Raw genomic sequence first — 15503 nt, 5'->3', positions numbered from 1 at the left:
ATGTGAGGCCCTTTTGCCCCGAGGTTCTCAGTCTGGCAGGTAGTGCTCATTACTTCTCCAACCTTTCCTGCCTTTCTCCTTCCAAACTCAAGAGAGCTCTTGTAAACCCTCACAGAACTCTCGGCTGAGGGGGTTAAGAAACCATACAGTTCCACCTGCTCCTTTCTTTTTCTTTTTTTTTTTAAAGGAAAATGAGGGGCGGTGGAGGATGGGAGGCAAGGAGACCCCCTTTTTTTTTAAGAGAGTGAGTGAGCAGAGGGAGGGGCAGAGGGAGAGGGGGACAGAATCTCAAGCAGACTCCCTGCTGAGTGGAACCTGACATGTGGCTCGATCTCCCAGCCCTGGCATCATGACCTGAGCTAAAATCAAGAGTTAATATGTAACTGACTGAGCCACCTAGGTGGCCCCAACCTGCTCCTTTCCATGTGTGGAAACTGAGGCCTGGAAGGAGTGGGGTGGGGAGAGGAGGGTGATATGGGACTGCTTTGCTTTCTAGAACCGGGTGAACATGACCTATGAGAAGATGTCTCGTGCCTTGCGCCACTACTATAAGCTGAACATAATTAAGAAAGAGCCCGGGCAGAAACTCCTGTTCAGGTGAGTAGCCTAAGGGCCCAGGTGAAAAGGGGAAGCAGTGGGGTTGGATGGGCTGGAAGTGACTGGGGCAGGGGCTGATTTGCATTGGGGCCTGAATTCCAGATTTCTGAAGACACCCAGGAAGATCAGTCAGGACGAGGACAGCCGCCTGGAGCAGCCAGAGAGCCAGGAGCAGGACAGGATGGATTTCAAGGAGGAAATGCTGGAAGTCTCTCCGTGAGGGGCAGGTGGATTCTGGGCATCAAGCACTGATGGGACAGAAACTGAGTCTCCCTTGAGGGCAGCTAGCTGCCTGGTGGTCTCTGCCTTCCTCACAGAGCAGCGGGGACCCCCAGTGGCTTTTGCATGCATGGTCATAACCATTGTCCCGGACCTCCAAGCTGCCTGGGCACCTGGGAGGCTCAGAACTGGGAGGCCTTACATTCTGGACATTGTTGGGTGGGGATCGTTCTTGGGTAGGGCAGCCCTGGGGCTGAGTGGGGACAGGGAGTGAACCCTCTGTCTGCCCTACCTACCCCTTGCTACCTCCCCAGCCTGGAAGCAGTAGCCGGGCGCTGAGAGAACGTCCAGCCGAGCTCCTTCGACTTACAGAAGAAGGTAGCAGAGGCCCCTCACTGAGCCTTAGCTGTTTCCTCATTTGTAAAGGGACATGTCAGTCTTAGTAATAACAGTATAACAATGCTCACTGACATCTAAGTACTCACTGCGCACCGGGCCTTGTGCGAAGGGTCCCCCATATTTTATCTCATTCCATTCACACGCCAAACCCCCGAGGTTTAAAGATGGGGAAACAGAGGCAGAGGCTTCCAGAGCTGGGATGTCTCCCCAGAATGCAGGGCTGTTACTTGGCTGGTTGGTGGGTTTTGGTGACTCTGCGTGTACGGGGCATTTCTCAAGCCAAGGCCACGGCCCTGCCTCTCTGCCCTCGGCGTCGCTGCTGAACAGTTCACCTCACTCGGCCCAACCTTCCTTCCTGAGTTTTCAGTCCTTTGGTGGCTCTGTGACTATGACCCAGTGGAGACTGCCACTGCCCCCTCCACCTGTGGCTTCCTGTGCTCCGGGACCCGCACCTGCCATGTGACCTTGGGCAGCTGTTGTCCCTCTCTGGAGCCTCAGGCTTCTCATCCGTAAAATGCAGATGCTGTTCCTGACCTGACCTCACAGGATTGCCAGAAATGTCCACAAGACCACATCGGCGACACGCTTAGGTGTGCCCGCTCTGTAGGAAGCACTTAGTCCGTGTTCGCCATGAACACTCCACAAACCCAACCGCCCGAAAGCATGAAAATGCATCTGTGTTATCGGTTCAGCTTCTCTTCTCCCTTCCCCAACACCCGGGGAGTGGCGGGGGCCTCACGAGGAGGTCAGAGCCTCTGCCCTGTGGCCCTTCCAGTAAGGTTTGGGGAAGAAAGGGAAGAGGGTGTTTTCACTTCATTGAAAACAGAACTTCTTGGATTCACATCTGCTTTCTTGGCAGGAGGAAACCCCTGCCTCTCGCCCCCAGGCAGGTCAGGAAATCCCCGTCTGGCGGAACCTGCCACGGCTCTGAGTCACGGACAGAAGCTGATAAGGATTCCTGGACTTTGGCTCTCAGCGCTGTGACCACTCCTGAGGAGGGCTTCTGTCCTGGCCGAGTCCCGCCCCAGGCCCTGGACAGTCCACACCAGGAGCAGTGGGCAGGTGGCCTTGGCATAGAGGCTCAGTACAAAAATCCTTGGTCCCTTTCCTCTTCCTTGAAGCTGTTCCATCCTTGGTCCAGGATGCATCCGTGCTCCGTAGCTTTTCTCAGCATCTCTAACCCAGAACTCCACAACTGGACTGGGAAAGACCATCAAAACCCACTTGTCCAGCCTCTCCTTTTATTGATAAGGCAACCGAGGCCAGAGATGGGGAGGGACTGGCTCAAGGACAAACAGCCCAGCTCAGCCTGGCTGACTCCTCATGTTGCCTCCTAAGTCACTTCTTCCAGGTACAATGTTGGCATTTGCCTGGCACTTGTTACTGGTTGTCAAGAGCTGTGTATGCCCGGGAATATGTCTTCACCCAGGGCGATGAATCTCACTGGCGCTGGGGCCACGGGGCCTGGGCTTGGGCAGTTTACCGCCCCAGAGCCCTGATGGCTACCCTCCGCACTCAGCCCCGGGGGAAGTCCACCCTTTCCCCGTCTCCCCAGGCACGTTAGGCCCGGGTCTGGGATGTACAGGTGGGGGCCAGGAATAAAAGGATTCATCCAGCCCTTCCCTCCCCCGGCATTAATGGAGCACTTGCTGTGTACCTGGCACTAGGGGAGGCTCTGGGTTTACATCCATTTTTGACACAGATTCCTAAAAAGTGGCGGGTCACTGAGAGCTCGTCAAAATGGACTTCCTCAGATCATTTTCAAAAGGCAGGGGATATAGTCTCATGAATTGAAGAAGTAGCAGCCATGTCTGTCTCCTATTTTTTTTTTTTGCCAGATAATATTAAAGTCAACAGTGAATAAATAACTTATTTAAAAATTGAGTGTGTTAAGACGTTCATTGGTGAAATAAATGACACAAGTCACTGTCTCCATCCAGTCAAGCCACTTCCAGCATTCACCCAGGAGCACGGGCTCCACGATTCTCCGTCTCTGCTACGTGGATTCTTGCCAACAACAGGCTTTCTCGCTCGCAAGGAAGTTCCACTTCTCCCTGGCTTTCCCGAGATGTGATGGACATATAACACCGTGTAAGTCTGAGATGACATCTAACACTTCCTTCAATCCTGGTGGCCCTGCCATGTCTCGGGCTCTTACGGGAAGCCTGGGCTGACGCTGGTGCCCTATCGTCTCTCTTGTGGAAGAGCCTAGTGGTGACCACCTTTCTTGGCTTCTTCCTCTGGTCCCTCCCCCGATGTCAATCCCCATTTTCTACTCGTGTTCACTCGGATAGTTTTATAGAGCTGCACAGAAAACAGACGTTTACAGAGCAAGTGCGTGAAACCTCTCAACTCTCCAGCACGTGGCGGTCCGGGCGAAGGCGCTCCCGGCTCAGGGGTCTGAGGAACGGCCTGTCCCCTCCTCTGGCTGGCTCCGCCACTCCGCGGGACTTCTGAACTAAGCTGCCACTGGGGATGGCGCCAAGATTTGGGTGGGGAGTTTAAACGATGTGGTTCTGAAATCAGAATGTGCCTATGTAAAAAAGATTTTAATCATGAACTTAATTTTTTAAAATGCCTAAATCCTTGTAAGGGAATCGCTGGTGTGGGGAGGCGTGGGGGTGGCATCCCAAGGAGGGTGCGGCCCTGCCTTTGGGAAGTTCCCTCATCCGTCATTGTGGCAGTCCTCAGGGAGGGGTGCAAGGAGAGGCATGCCCACTGGAGACGGTGGGGAACAAGGTGGCGCTGGGGAATTCTGCTTGGGCGCTACCAGAGAGCGCGCCCCTAGGAAGGATCATAGAGGCTTCTGCTCTGTTTTCCCCTTTTTTGGAGGCCCTGGAGGTGCGGCGGGGCTCCGGGCTTCCCGATCACGGTGAGTGGAGGGTAGGTCAGGGGCTGACTGCAGAGGCCCGTCCCTGGGGGAGGGCGAAGGGGTCCCTGAGTTACGTGCTTGGGTCAGCCTTGCTCGCAAGGCAGGAAAATAGAGCAGGGAAAATAGAGCCCTTGTGAGGGCGAGGAGAGAGCCTTTGGGAACAGGGAGGGGCCGTCCTGTGTCTGACCCATGAGGACCTAGAGGAGGAAACTGCCAACAGTACCAACCGCACAGACCCCACTTCCTAGAGCGGCTGATGCTGGGAGGAAAGCACATTATTTCGAGCCAGTCCACACAGGGGGCCTTCAAGGGTTCACTCCGCACACTACCAAACCTCGCCCCGTGCCGGGGTTTCCTGCCCCACTCCCCAGGGGCCGGGCCGGGCTCTAATGCCCAGGACTAGGCCTGGGATGAACTGTCCATGAAAACCGTGCCCTTTCCTCAGAACTGAAGTGAAACCGAAAGGAGAAGTGGTGGGAGGAGCCGCGGGCCTGGGACAGGGCTCCCCGCGGGGCAAGAACATTTCCCTCGGGGGCAACTGAGGCCGGGCCTCACCCCCCAGAGCACAAGGAAGGCTGGGCTGGGAGCCGGAGCCCCTTTCAGTGTTTTAGCGGGGCTGAGCGTAATCCAGCACTTCCCTCGGACGGGCCGCACCGGCCCACTGCGCTTTCAAATGTCTGCGCTTTTGCTCGATTCCACGGCGGCCATGTGGACTGTTGAGCCGCGACGCCCGTTGTGACTTCTACGGGCGCTTGTAAAGGCTTTGATGATAATAAATGATGCAATCGGGTAATAAACATAATGAAAACAGGCACTTTGGTACACAGATTCTTTCAGGATATGATGTCCACGGGGCAAAACACTTTGAGAGAGTTTGTGTTGTTGTTGTTGTTGCTTTTGTGTGGGGGTGGTTTCACGCAGGCGCATCCGGAACTGAACTGGGAAGTTTTCACTTCAGGGCAAAGACTGTTCAAGGTCACTCCCAAGTCCAAAGACAAGCAGAATGAAGAAACGAGGCTCCTCCTGCCAGGTGGTTTCTCAGTGTGTCCTTCCAGGGATCTGGAATGAAGTGTAGGAGGGCTGCGTCCCCTCCAATCCCAGGGACATGTCTTAGCAAGCCCTGAGTCCCGTTAAATCCTCCCTGCAACAGTGGCCTCTCTGGAGCCTCCTGGTGCGTGGCCGGGCGCAGAGGTCCCGCCGAGCTCTCACAAACTAATGCAGGTCCTTGTGGAACTGTTAGAGCGTCTGTTCTGTCTTCACTGCCCAGGATTCTAGGGACACTGTGGGCTGGGCCTTCTCCCCCCGGCAAGGCCTGCAGTTTAAAGACATGTCCACCAGGTGGCGCAAAGCCTCTTTTTTGCGCGGGTGTTGGAGCCCACTGCTGACAGTGCCTGCTCTGTGTGGGGGCGAGTTTGTCTTCTCCTACTAGGATGTGAATACTAATCTCCAACCCAGGCATACCCCGTAAGTAGACCATGGAGTCCCTGCTTAAACACCTCCGGGGACGGGGAACGCACCACCTCTGGGGGCAGGGTAAGTAGCTGGGTAGGGGGTTGGGGGGGTGGAGAGGTGGAATTGAGGGCACCAAAAAGCCACTTGTTCAGTAATAATGTCACGCTTCCTTTCCCAACCCTCAGGCCACTGGTTTCTAAAGTCCCTAGTACCAGGCTCTTTGTTAGGAATAATCTATTATCTCCATCTCTTATCACCTTACCCCTGAGTAGTTACCAAGTTTCTCAACAGTGGCTCAGACAAGATCTTTGACAGTCTGGGACACAGGCCCGGGGTATGTCAAAAGCCTCTGTAACTGCCCACACCACCCCCACCCCCGGAACTGGATTAGGAATCCGAAGGACTGAGACTACCTGAATTCCCTGGTGTCTTTAGTGAAGTCAGCCTTCTGGGCCTCAGTTTCCATATCTGTAAAGTGACTAACAACATCCTTTACCCTGCTTGCCGCAGTAAGTTGTTGAGAAATTGCAGATGAGATAATGTATTCGTTTATTTAACAAATATTTATTGAGCACCTACTATAAGGTAGGCACTGTTCTAGAAACTAGGGAAGACGTACAAAACAAGAAATAGTGCATCTGATGTCAGGTGGTGTGGTAAGTGCCATGGAGGAGATACAATGGAGTCAAGTTGGGGGGGGCATTCTAAATTGAGCTGTCAGAGATGTGACAAGCATGTGAAAGCAGGAGCGAGTCATCTTCACCGACAGCCATTTCCCCCTGTGGTCTGTCTGTCCCCCTTCTCTTTGGCCTGTGGTTCCCACTGTGAAAGCGAGACAGTGTTTCTGTGTATTGAGATAGACACTGTTGTTAGTTTCTGTTATGTGCAATCAGATACAATCCTAGTAGATATGAGACCAAACTGACCCAGAGCTACTCCGCTCTAGTCCCCTCTTTTCCCCGTGGGGGAACCACAAGCTAAGGCCGATGAGATCATAAATTCTTCTGAACAACCCTCACCTCTCCAGGTCAAGCCCAGCTACACATCTCGACGTGAGAAAGCAGTGTGTATTATTGAAAGCTCTCTGGCTGGAAAGCCCCAGAGTTCTAAATGTGGCTCTTGGAATCCCAGCAATTCTTATCAGGAGGAGATTTCCCTTCAGTCACACACTCCAGCTAATGACACGCTCAGGTTCTCAGCCTATGGCCTGGGATGGAGGGTGCCTATCAGACAATCAGGGAGCAGATGTCTGGGGGTGGCTGCACCTGGTGAGTAGATCTCCAGAGAGATTCCGAAGCAGCTGACAAAGCCCTCGCCTCCCTCCCATCCCTTATGAGGATCAAGATCCGACTCTGGTTTAGGGACAGGACAACTGAAGATCAGAGATATCAGGGGGAGGCCGAGGGTCTGGCTTTCATTCAGGGCCCTTTCCAAGCTTTGGAACAGACCATCCCCACTCCAGCCTCGCACAGACCCTAAAGTGATTTGCCACGAAGAATGTTATGTTTTCCTGGTGGACGAGTGAATAATTCACCAACTTGGGTCTCGATCAGCCACAAAAAGAGAAAAGGCCCTTTGACGAAGCAGAAGATCTGAACTAGAGCTAACAGCAGAAGGTCCCCAGAGAAACAGCAGAAGGGAAAGCTTGGCAGCTCCACCTCATCTTGATTTTCAGCCAGATGAAGTGCCTTCCTGATAATGCAAATTCATTCATTTGACTTTGTGGCGAGTTGGACACGCCCAGATCAAAATCCAGTTCATGGGTTAGATGGGGCAGGGGAGGAGGCCGCCGTCATTTCTGCCCACATTCCATTGCCAGAACTCAGGCAGGTGGCATACAGATATGTTCCTTAGCTCCTTCTGAATGCCTTTCCACCCTCATTCATTCCATTCTCCAGCCTGCCTTATCCTGCCCCATGGCCAGAGGCTGACCCGTATGGATGGCACCAGGGGGCTCCTTTGTCCTCTCCTTGTAGCTGAGTTTGGTCAAATAAGCCACTGGCAGGAAAACTGGAGAGTGTGGCTAAGATATGTGTTTCCCCTGGTCCGCAGTCCCAACCAGGTCCATAGATTGGCTATGTTCTTCTTCTAAAGCCCACGTTTTGTCACTGCCCTCTCCATATGGTCACTCCCTCCAAGCTTTGTTCTTGTTCCCTCCACTTGCTCTTTTAGACTGAGAGGTGATAACTGCTGCCCACTGTTGGCAGCCCCAGGAAAATGCACCAACGTTTGCTGTTTTCCCTACACCCTGTGTGCATCCTTGTAAATGGTCTCATTATTAAACTTTCCATGATTGCCCAGTGTGAGTGTGCCATCTGGATACACATAGATGCAGGAGGGGCTGGGGACTGGAGTCCCAGCCTGGGTGCCGCTCCTCACAGTTTGGAAGGGACTTTTCAGTGGACAGCTGTCTCTGCCCCATCCACTCTGATCTCTACGCTTTTTGGCTTTTCTGCATAGGCTATTAGAGGGTAGTGCCTCTTGCCTGTACCCCAGCTTTCTCATCTGTAAAATGAGTGGGCCGGGCAGGAAATCTATTCACCGGACATTTGGTAGCCCCTCCAGCTGCAGATGGCATCTCGGTTGTCCCGAGCTACCTGGCTCCTTGCCTATGAACTCAAATGCCGGTTTCTCTCTCTGCCTCCAAAATAAAAGTAATTTCATAATGTATCAGCTGCCGCATACCTTCTCCTAACTTCCATTCGTAGATTCAATCGTGCCTGTCCCCAAGCCCCGCCAAATTCATCTCTTGAAGCCCTAAGCCTCAGTACCTCAGAGTGTGACTGTATTTGGAGAGAGAGCCTTTAAAGAGGTAATTAAAGTAAAATGAGGCTATTAAAATGGGCCCTAATCCAATCTGACTGGTCTTTCCAAGAAGAGGAGATTAAGACACACGGAGAGACACCAGGAGTATGTGCACACAGGGGAGAGGTCCTGTGAGGACACAACGAGAAGGGAAGCCATCTGCAAGTCTGTGGTACTTGGCGAAGGCAGATCTTAGAAAACTAATACAGGTCCCACCTTGGGTTCTAGCCCTTGAAGGCTTCTCTGTGTTATGGCTCAATACTTTGATAACCTGTGATGATGATTCAGTGGAGATCAGGGAGTCTCTCAAATTTCCCTCAATAACACATCTCTCCTTGGAGCATGACTCTTCGTAAGACAACACCCCAAAGGGACTGGCAGTGAGATAATGCGGGTGTCAGCCCAGCACCCTGCTTGCCACCCTCCTGCTACTAACTGATTTTGCCTGTGGGAGCAGCTTCTCTCCTACTCCATCACAGCCTCCTGCCCCTGGTAACGGGGAGAGGCCGGCAATGCGAGCGAGGTCATTGAGAGAAGCTCACTCCCCTGACCACAGTGACTGTTCCAGAGAAGCCATGTGACCCAGGACAGGCCAATCAGAGTACTTACCTGACATTTTTCTGACTGGAGCTGGCAGGGAGGTTACCCCCAAGCTGGTGGTGATCACGCCCTGGGCCATGACAGTATGACAGAGAAGCAGGCAGGTGAGGAGAAGTCCTGACAGGGCCTGCTGTCCATTTCCAATCCTTGGGAGCTCTGAGCTGTCCTGATCCCTGAAGATCTTCCTTCAATTCTCTGACAACCCTGACAGCTTCCTAACAAATCTCCTTTTACTTAAGTTGGTTTGAGTTGGGGTTTCTGTCTTATACAAATAAGAATTCTCTGACTCTGTTTTGATGAAGTACAGTCCTTGCCAAAAATTGTTTGGCACTCTTCAAGTTTGCTCCCAGTCCTGCCACTTCTCTCTCTCTCCTAGAAGGTAGCTTCCTATCACCAGAGGTTTTAGAGCAGAGAGGGGGTGTCCTTCGTCTGGGAGGAATCAGAGGGAATTGCTACTTTGGAGCTCAGGAGATTTAACTGGGTGGCATCAGATATTCTCAGTAATAGTCACTGATTCCATTGTGTGCAGTCTCCTCCTGCCAGGGATTAGAGAAGCATGCTGTTCGAACACAGCTCTGCTTTTCTCTCAAACTCAGACATCGAGAGTTTATGAACATCAATGTAATATACTATGTTAATAAAATGGAAGACAAAACCCATATCATCAGCTCAACAGACACAGAAGAATCATTTGACAAAATCCAACATTCTTTCATGATTAACATACTTATATCTGGGAATAGAATTCAATCTCTCCAACCTGATAAAGGTCATTTATGAAAACCTTGCTGCTAATCTCACTTAATGGTGAAAGAGTAGATGCTTTTCCCCTAATGTCAGGAGATTCTAGCCAGGGAAATTAGGCAAGAAAAAGAAATAAAAGGCATTCAGATTGGAAAGGGAGAAGTAAAACTACGTCTATGTCTGTTCATAGATGACATGATGTTGTATATTGAAAAGGCCCAAGGAAAAAAATCTGTTAGAACAAATAAGTGAGTTGAACAAAGTTGTAGGATACAAAATCAATCTGTAAAAGTCAGCTGTATTTCTATACACTAACAATGAACAGTCTGAAAATGAAATTTAAAAATAATCCTATTTACAATAGTATCAGAAAGAATAAAATACTTAGGAATAAAATCAAATAAAGAACAAGAAGTATATCCTCAAAATGACAAACCATTGCTGAAAGAAACTAAATACATGGGCAGACATTCCATGTGCATGGATCGGAAGACTTAAATTGTTGAGATGGCAGCACTCCTCAAATGGACCTACAGACCCAGTGCAATCCCTCTCAAAATTCCAGCTTTTTTGTTTTTTTTACAGAAATGGATAAGCTGATACTAATATTTATATGGAACTGCAAGTGACCTTGAATAGGCAAAACAATAGCCAAAGTAATCTTGAAAAGAAAAAGTTGGGGGCCCATGTTTCCCAGTTTCAAAACTTACTGCAAAGCTGCAGTAACCAGAACAGTGTGGTACCGGCATAGGATAGACAAGTAGATCAGTGAAATAGGATTGCGAATCCTAAAATAAATCCTCACACGAATGGCAATTGATTGTTGATAAGGGTGCCAAGACTATTTCGTGGGGAAATGATTGTCTCCCTAAAAAATAGCGTTGAGACAACTGGGTATCCACATGCAAAAAAGTGAGGCTGTACGCTTACCTCACACCAATATACAAAATTTAACTCAGCACAAAATTCAGCTCAATACAAAAATTAACTCAAAATGAGTCAAAGACATACATACAAGAGCTAAAAATATAAAACCTTTGGAAGAAAACATAGGAGTAAATCTTCATGACTTGGATTAGGTAATGGTTTCTTTTTTTTTTTTTTAAGATTTTATTTATTTATTTGTCAGAGAGAGAGAGGGCACAAGGAGGGGCAGTGGCAGGCAGGGAGAGAAGCAGACTCCCCGCTGAGCAGGGAGCCCGATGTGGGACTTGATCCCGGGACCCTGAGATCATGACCTGGGCCAAGGCAGACACTTAACCGACTGAGCCACCCAGGCGCCCCTAGGTAACAGATTCTTAAATGAGACCCCAAAGGCACAGCAACAAAAGAAAAAATAGATAAACATCAACATAAGAGACAGCACAGAAAATGGGAGAAAATATTTCCAAATCATATATCTGACAAGGGACTTATACCCAGGAAATAGGAAGAACTCTACAAACCAATAATAAAAAGACAAATAACGCAACTAAAAATGGGCAAAAGACTTGAAGAGACAATGAGCTAGCACCAAAAATGATACATGAATGGCCAACAAGCACAGGAGAAGGTACTCCACACCATCGACCATTAGGGAAACACAGACCAAACCACAGTGAAGTATTATCTCACGCCTGCTAGGATGGTCATAGTAGGCAAGAGAGACAGTAACAAGTGTGGAGGAATTGGAACCCTCATACATTGCTAGTGGGAATGTGAAATGGCACGGCTGCTATGGAGAACAGTTTAGCCATTTCTCAAAAAGATAAAATAGATACACCATACGATCCAGCAATTCCATTCCTAAGTACCTACCCAAGAGAATTGAAAATCAAGGTCCACATAAAAATTCATACACAAATGTTCTTTGTAGCATGATTCTTAATAGCCAGAAAGTAAAAACAACCCAGGTGTCCATCAACTGATGGGCGGATAAGCAGTATGTGGTGTATCTCTACAAGGGAATATTATTTGGCCGTAAGAAGGAATGAAGTTCGGATTGTGTGATCCCACTTACATACAATGTCCAGTGAGGCCGATCAATAGAGACAAACAGTAAATGAGTGGTTTCCAGGGACTGGAGGGATGAGGGAGTGGGAATGACTGCTAATGGCAATGGGACTTCTTTTCACAGTGTTGAAAGGTTCTGGAATCCGATAGTGGTGATCGATGCACAGCTCTGGATATATCACAAACTAGGGCATGTGAATTAGGTCTCAATAAAGGCGTGATTAAAGAAAAAAGTGTTTATGAGCAAACAGACCTCTATGTGAGGTGGCCGCTTCCCCGAAGACAACAGCAGATAGAGGCACTTTCCTAGGCCCCTAAGAGTGGGACACCGGCATCAGGATTAAAGCCCAGGCTTTGAATCGCGGTGGTTGTGGGCTTGAACACTCCTTCTAGCTCTTATGCATTGTTGAGTGCTGGGAAATGGTTTCTCCGAGCCTCTCATCTGTAACATGAGAATAATTCTTACTTTGTAGGCTTCTTAGGAGGATTACCTGCTTGGTAGCTTCAAGTGTCAAGAAATGACAGCTATTATTATTATTGTTGTTGTTGTCATTGTTGTTGTTTTCTCTTGGACAGAGAGGGAAGAGGTCTCTGGAAGGAAACTTTGGCTTTAGATGAAAGGTCAAAGGAAGAGGCCCAGCTGAAGGGAGTAGACAAATAAACTTTAGGTTGTAGCTAAGGCTAGAGGGACACAGAGGACCCTCTCCAGAAATAGGGGGCAAGGGGGTGATTGGAGAGGGAAAGGGTACAGATACTCAGCCTCCCAGTACTATCACCAAGTAGGTTATGTCTAGGATGCAGATCGGGTATTTGGTCACATTCCAGTGCTGCAACTTTCCTCCCTTACTCTTGGGAAGGGGCCGGGAGCTGCTCTGCAGTCGCTGTAAATTAAGCACGAGTACCAAACTCAGCCCAGGCTCCCCTCGGCTGAGCCAGGGATTCTGCATACAAATGAACAGCAGCAGCTGGCCCATTAGGACTACATCCTTAGTGTGGCTGAATGTTTTCTGCTCATCAATATTTGGTTCTTGTGCAATACCAGATGATTTTTATTTTGTTCTTTGGCCTTTCTTTGTACTTTTCAAATGTTCTACAGGGATAAGGTTTTCTGGCTAAAAGGCTATTAGGAAACCCGTAAACTAAGCATGACTCATGACAGCATTGCCTTTGTCCGTGCTTTTCCTTCTCATATCTTGCCTGGCTCCGTCAAGATTAGTATTTGTGAGCTCTATCAGTCCGGGCTCAGCTGGGGGAAAGAGAAACTATGCCGGCTGATTGTAGCAGGAACCAAATCAGGGGCTTACAAAGTCATTGGAAGGGTTGGAGGAGTGGGTTCTGAGTTGTGGCCCCCAGGAATGATCAGGAACACCTCCAGGAGACCTGTGATCTGGACATCAATGGCCACACCCTTGTTCCCCGAAGGGGTGCCCGCAATGCTGGAATGCTGCTGCAAAATACAGTTTTTCTTGACCTTGCTTGTCCCCACAGGACGCCACCCCATCTCACCTGCTCCTCCCAGATCTTGGGCCACAGCACCTAATGGTCAGATCCTAATTCACATCCAGAAATGTAGGGGCAAAGGAGGGTGCGAGTGTACTTCTCCGTTTTCCAGCATGTGAGGTAAAGGAAGGGACTCTGGCAGGAGGCTGGGATGGACATGAATGGGGTCAATCCATCAAGACCAGCCCAGCCTCCTTATATGAAGATTTTGACAGCTCTTTTGGTTCAGAACTTACTTGAGTTAAACAACTGATGATCTCTCTCTCTCTCTTTTCGGCCGCGTAAAATTTATCTCTGCAGTGTGAAATGACTTTTCCCTGGGTGTGGAGTCTATAAATTTACCTCTGAAGCCCTGGAAACCAGAAGTGGTTGCCTGTGATGAGTGCCTGCATCTGACTCCAAGTGCTCTGTGTTTGGCCGCTGCTGAAGTGAAATCCACTTTTTCTGCAGGAAGTGCGAAACTCCGGTGCGTTATAGGAAGTAAGAGCTTCCGCGTATTCTCTTGAGAATAATGAGCACTTCCTGGAGGAAACAATATAACTTAATACATTCAATAAAGAACCAACTGCTTAAGAGCAAACTCAGAGGTAAGGAGCATTTGAGAAGATGCCTCACTTCACGAATAATTAAAAGCAAATCAAAAGCAAGAGTGGTTCATCAGCGCAATAACAAGGAACAGGCTCCGGAGTGTCCACTCGCCTCCGGTACTTTCGCTGCGAGTGCCTTGGCCGTAGACATCTTTGCTGCAAACGTTTTTTGTCACATAACTGTTTGGCAGTTAGGCGATTTTGCCATACAAGGTAAAATAATTGGTTGACGTTTGGTTTCATTTCTCCGTTGACAAAGTTCCCATTTTTATGTTATATAAATCTTTGCTAGCCCTCAGAATGGTCTAGACGGTGTTGAATGGAGGTGGTGATCTTAAAATAGTGGGCGATAACAACTCTGTGTATGTACTTGATAGAAAGTTCGGTGACAAAGCTTACTGGCAGTGTGACATAGCATGTCGAGCAGACCGCATACTATACTATTTCAGAGAATGATATCTTATCAGTTACAGTGATCACAAGGCTGAGTTATAAATGCTTTACAGCATTGGCGTTTCTTCCACATTCCCCACAGAACTTGGAAGTATCTGTCAGCAGACAGGTGACAATATGCCAAGAGAAAACAACAGTGTGGAAGGCTTTCACAACACAACACAGAGCTCAGTGATAAATACGCACCCTCCTATTTGGAAACGGATACCTCTCTCAATGAAAAGAAATTTTATTCTTTTATGTTTGAATTTATTTTAATTTTATTTATTTATTTGAGAGACAGAGAGCGAGCGGGGAGAGGAGTAGAGGAGGAGGACGAGGGACAAGCCAACTCTGCACTGAACGCGGAGCCCGACCCTGAGATCACCGCTTTAGCTGAAACCAAGAGTCAGATGCTTCACTGACTGAGCCACCCAGGTGCCCCTGAAAAGAAATTTTAATGCAAAAAAAAAAAGCGTGATGCAGAATCAGGAGATGAATCAACAGGTGAATTAAAAAAATGCATACTGTAGTTCCCCCTTATCTGGAGTTTCGCCTTCCAGAGTTTCGGTTCCCCCTCGGTTGGTTTCATTTGCCCTTGTCAATCAACACTGGCAAGAGCAGATGATTCTCCTCCTACGTCATGACGTCATCACAAGAGGAAAGGTGAGCACAGCACAGTAAGATATTTTGAAAGAGAGAGACTGCATTTATGTAACGTTAATTACAATATATTGTTATGTTTTATTATTAGCCTTTGCTGTTAATCTCTTACTGTGCTTAATTTAGAAATTAAACTTCATCATAGGCGTGTGCTTACAGGAAAAAGCATAGCATCTGTAGGGGTCAGTGTGGTTTTAGGCATCCATTGGGGGTCTTGGAATGTACCCCTTATGGGTAAGGGGGGGTCACTGTGTTACTATGGAAGAAAGACTTCGAAGACATGGGCTCAGGGACAATCCACAAGATAAAATCAGTTATTCGTGCAGTGTTTTCATGAATCCACACTCTGCCTCCTGAATGTATTCAAATACTTTGTATTTCCCAATCTTTTTCGTTCCGTTATTCATTTCTCATGTTTCATTATGTGCTTTTTAATGAATGTTCCTCTTTTATTTTTCGTGATTTTATTTTATTTTTCTTTAAAGATTTATTATTTATTTATTTATTTATTTATTTAACAGAGATAGAGACAGCCAGTGAGAGAGGGAACACAAGCGGGGGCAGGGGGGAGGAAGAAGCAGGCTCCTAGTGGAGAAGCCTGACGTGGGGCTCCATCCCACAACGCTGGGATCACGCCCTGA

At 48.7% G+C, this 15503-nt stretch overlaps 2 protein-coding genes across 6 annotated transcripts in view; both read left to right on the top strand.

Annotated features, from left to right (window-relative positions):
• Positions 1 to 3099, top strand: part of ETV7 (ETS variant transcription factor 7) — a 26868-nt gene extending 23769 nt beyond the window's left edge. The window contains exon 9 of the mRNA XM_034660625.1: positions 2075 to 3099. The gene's annotated coding sequence lies outside the window, so the exon portion shown is untranslated. The remainder of the gene's footprint in view (positions 1 to 2074) is intronic.
• A 2390-nt stretch (positions 3100 to 5489) lies between these two features.
• The window catches only part of BNIP5 (BCL2 interacting protein 5), a 46842-nt gene continuing 36828 nt past the window's right edge, over positions 5490 to 15503 (top strand). For 2 of the 5 annotated variants that reach the window (XR_004625463.1, XR_004625462.1), the window contains exons 1-3: positions 12752 to 13300; positions 13481 to 13980; positions 14504 to 14706. The gene's annotated coding sequence lies outside the window, so the exon portion shown is untranslated. Of the gene's footprint in view, positions 5621 to 12751; positions 13301 to 13480; positions 13981 to 14503; positions 14866 to 15503 lie in introns of those variants that run through there. The other 3 variants (XR_004625460.1, XR_004625461.1, XM_019794239.2) reach the window with 2 other exon arrangements.

Source organism: Ailuropoda melanoleuca, chromosome 5, assembly GCF_002007445.2.
Source record: "Ailuropoda melanoleuca isolate Jingjing chromosome 5, ASM200744v2, whole genome shotgun sequence".
Classification (NCBI taxonomy): domain Eukaryota; kingdom Metazoa; phylum Chordata; class Mammalia; order Carnivora; family Ursidae; genus Ailuropoda; species Ailuropoda melanoleuca.
The sequence above is the reverse complement of the archived record's forward strand: the minus strand, read 5'-3'. Positions and strand labels throughout refer to the sequence as shown.